Source organism: Corvus brachyrhynchos, unplaced genomic scaffold (genome assembly GCF_000691975.1).
Source record: "Corvus brachyrhynchos isolate BGI_N302 unplaced genomic scaffold, ASM69197v1 scaffold63, whole genome shotgun sequence".
NCBI classification, from domain to species: domain Eukaryota; kingdom Metazoa; phylum Chordata; class Aves; order Passeriformes; family Corvidae; genus Corvus; species Corvus brachyrhynchos.
Window position 1 is genome coordinate 542,443 of NW_008237227.1, and position 4,168 is coordinate 546,610.

Sequence of the window (4,168 nt, forward strand, 5' to 3'; positions counted from 1 at the left end):
ACAGCTCCGCTCTGCTTACTGGAATTATGTGCCAGCCCCACTTTGGTTAGCTTTCCAGAAAAGTTTACCTAAAAAGCTGAGTTGAGGAATTTTGTAAATAGAAAATTGAACGTTTTATTAAAAAACAAAAAACCCCCAAAAACAAACAAACAAACAAACAAACAAAACAAAACTAAACAAACAAACAAAAAGAAAACCAAAAACCCCCTGCTTTTCTTGAAGGAGCAACAGCAAAGGATACAGACATGACAAAAAGAAGGGGAAAACGTATTTTTCTACAGTGGAACTACACTTTCCTTTGTGAGTTTCTTTTCTACCTACACGGAACATCAATGGATGCTTTTAGTAAAAAAAAAGGAAAAAAAAATCATTACTAATGATTTTAAAATGCAAATATGCAATGCAAGGGATCTGCAGGCACAACCCCTAATGGGTTGGAGACTTCTTTTCCTTCTGGGCAAGGACTTTTCCTTCCCTTGCAGCACAAGTACAACCATGGCTTTGGACTTCCTGGCCTGTGGGGAAAGCTGACCTAGAGAAGGAAAATAAACCCTGACTCAGTCAGGGGGTGGTGGAAGAGTTGATTCCTGGCCCCTTGTCCCCAGTGGACTTTGCTGGAGCCTTGCAGGGACATCCCCCCTCGTTCCTTACAAGCTGCATCTTCCCTCTTTGATTCACCCTAAAATCAGATGCATGAAAACCCCTCCTTGTTCGTTTTTTCCCTCTGTGCAGAGCCCTATAAAACAGACTGAAAGGCACCTTGAGAGGTCTTCAGGCTGGCCCACACAGGTTTTCTTGGAAGTCAGAGGGAAACAAGACAATAATATTAAAAAAAGGATGATTTAGAGGATTGTCCAGACTCTTTCCACCCCGCAGTGCAGGAGAGTCTTGCCAGGGTAAATTTTGTCTTTCCAGATCAACTGGAGACAGACACAATTGTTCTCTTCAATGCCAGGCTTTAGGTCCTGGGAAAGCTGGGGGCTGCATTATTTGCAAGCACAATTCCCGAATTTCCAGGGGGAATCTGTTGGTGTCAAAGCAATGAGAAGGAAACAAAGGCTTGGAGAGGAAAGGCTGGGAATGCTGCTGGTGACAGATGTGCCTGAGCCTTTCGATCCTGGCCACAGAGCCTGACACAGGAATTTGCCATCTGTTTGGGCTTTGGATGGTAAAAATCACCCTCCTCCCTCCCTCCCCAATGATCTGCTGCTGCTGGAGCAGGTTTAACATGGATTTCTGTGTGTAAGAATGATGGGGTTGGCACGTGATGGCATTCCAGTAGGTCACCCCATGGCTGCAGTGTTCCACGGGTGGGGTGGAGCCACAGGGGTCCTTCCTGCTCCTCTGGGGAGCTCTTGCTGAGCAGGAACACAGATCCATGCTGGGATCTTGCAGACTGGTGAGACGAGCTGGGATGTTGCTGTGTTCACGCTGATTTCCCTCCAGGAATCACCTCCCGGGGAATCTCTGCAGACTTCTTGCTTTGGTGGGAATCCGTGCTGCAAAGGGAGATTTGGGAATAGAGAAGGTTTTCCAAGAAAGCTGAAGATTAGGATTTGGTCCTGGGATGGATTTGAGCTCAGAGATGGCTGGTGGAGGTCAAGTGGAGCTTTTTTGGTGGTGGCCAAGGGATGAAAACAGCTGTGTTTTTGGGAAATCATGGAGAAGTAGAGCACCAGGACATGTGGATGATCTCTGACATCACGACACAGAATTGTGTGTCCTGTGAGCCGTGAGGAAAACCATTTTGTATCCTGGAGACTACTGAATGGGAGCCTCATCCCTGTGATCAGCTGATCCCAGTTCAGCCTTAGCTCTGTTCCTGCCCTGGATGTGGCAAGCAGAACACTCCAGCTCTGGACTCCCCACAGCCTCTGTGCTTCCAGAGCTTTCCAACATGGACCCAGAGCTGGGATTGAGAAACCATTCGTGGTTTCTTCAATACATAGAAGCTGAAAAACATCAGAGCTCTGTGGCCCAAAACTCTGTTGATGTGATTTGTCAGGTGACCATTGCACATCAAATTTATGCGCTTTAATTTATTTAATATGCATTTATTTATTTTATTTAGTTCTTCCTGTCTACCTCTCACAAGCAGAAAACTCTTCCATGGCTTGTTTCCAGGATGGAAATTAATGAAGATGGTGGGATTCAGTACATCAGAAGGCCTTGGGATGTTTGAGGAGCAGCATGATGCCACCTCTGAAGTCCTTCTGTGTGTAAAATGGGACTTTTCCAGGCAAGTCCTCCTTCCATGAAGTTGGTGAAGTCTGAGTGTCTCACAGCAAGATTCTGCAGTTTCACTGGACTTTTAACCTCAGCCTCTGCTTTTCTTGGCTTGTAAGTAATTAAATATTCACCCTCGGTGGTTTATCAGCACAAGAGGGTTTGTGGTGAGGGATAATAATAATAATAATAATAATAATAATAATAATAATAAACCATTGTAGACTGGATGGGGTTGAAATTGTGTAACAAATACAAGATTAGTGAATATGATTCATGGAGTGACATCACAGAATCATCAAATGGTTTGGGATAGAAGGGAACTTAAACATCCTCTTGTTCTTCGCCACCTGCACCAGATACCTTGCACTAGACCATGTTGCTCCAAGCCCCATCCAACCCAGCCTGGAACATTTCCAGGGATGAAGGGGTAACTCCTGTGTCACCCAGAAGGAAGACAGCAAAAGTGGCACACATGATATTCGTATACAAATGCAGGAGGGGAAGTGGCATAAAGCAATCAAGAAATTATTTCAGGTGGACAACGCCCGTCCATCCAAACCTGGGAAAGGAAGGAAACGAGGCTGGCTGGCAGAGAGAGCATCCATTTCTGGACAGGTAGATTATGGAAAGGCCCTGTGTGGTGGTAGGGCCTCGTCCCCAGGACCACCCCCACCTGCTCCATCAAGGATCTCAGCGCTGTTCGGATCACACCGCTTTTGTCATCACTCAAAGCCATGAAGTTAAAGCTAAATACACACAAGAGTTTGGGCAGTACTTACATTCTTCCTTGGAAAGCACTGTTCCAGGAGCTCCGCTGCTCAGGAGTGGACTTAATTGCAGTTAATTGCACAGGTGCTTACCTTGTGGTGGTGTCAGTGACACGAGGTCCTGGATCTGCAGCCTGCTCCTTGTTCTTCCTTGCGTGCAGATGTCTCTGTCTGCGGTCCCACTGGGTTGTCTTCCTACAGGGACTTAACTTATTCCCAAATCTCCTGTTCCTAAGCACCAATAGACCTTGGAATTGGTTGCCCGGAGTGGGGAAGTGTTCCATGCCACGTTGGATGGGGCTTGGAGCAGCCTGGTCTAGTGGAAGGTGTCCCTGCCCATGGCAGGGTGTGGAATGGGATGAGCTTTAAGGTCCCTTCCAACCCAAACTATTCCATGATTCCATGATCCAGAGAAGACACATTGGCCAAAACCCTCCCAGCTCGGTTCAGGTGCCACTTCTGGGTACTGCAGCCCCTGGAACCTCCTGGTGAATGCACCTGATCTGGGGACCCTTCAGTGGGGGGCACTTTTACCTCTCTGGTAGAAACACAAAAGGCTGGAGAGTTGAGTTGAGGTTGGATGGAAAAAGGGCTTTCCCTAAGTCTTCCAGCAATACCTCTGGTGTGGCTGCTCCTTAATGCAAACCAGGGAAACAACCAGTGATTCATGAGTTCTGCTGAGCTCTTTGTGGTGGACCAAAGCTCCTCCTGCCCACACATTTCCCCCAGCTCCTCCTGGGGACAGGCAGGGGAGAAGCAGTTGAGAGGTTGTGTGAAGTTCACCCTCCCTGAGAAGCTGCTCATGCTTGGACTTGTCCAAAGAGCTGTCGTGGTGGAGCTCATGAGCTTGTGCAGAGAAAAGTGCTGCTTGCTGCTCCTTGAAGACCCTGAGAGCGAGAAGCTGTGGGTGTTGTTGTGATGTGCTGGGACAAGCAGGGTGACAGGGCTGCCTGCGCCCTCCTGTCTGACCCTGCCCCTCTGAGTCACCCCCTCCACCCAGCCCTCCCTGCAGAATTGCAAAACATCCTCTCTCTCTAAATTTCCTGGTGTGCCCAGCATTTCTGGGACAAAGCTGGCTGTGCTGTTCTGTGTTGGAGGTCACATCACGGTGGAAGGAGTGACTTTCTGGTGTGGTCTGGCTCTTTATGGCAGCTGCCTTTCTCACCTGCTGA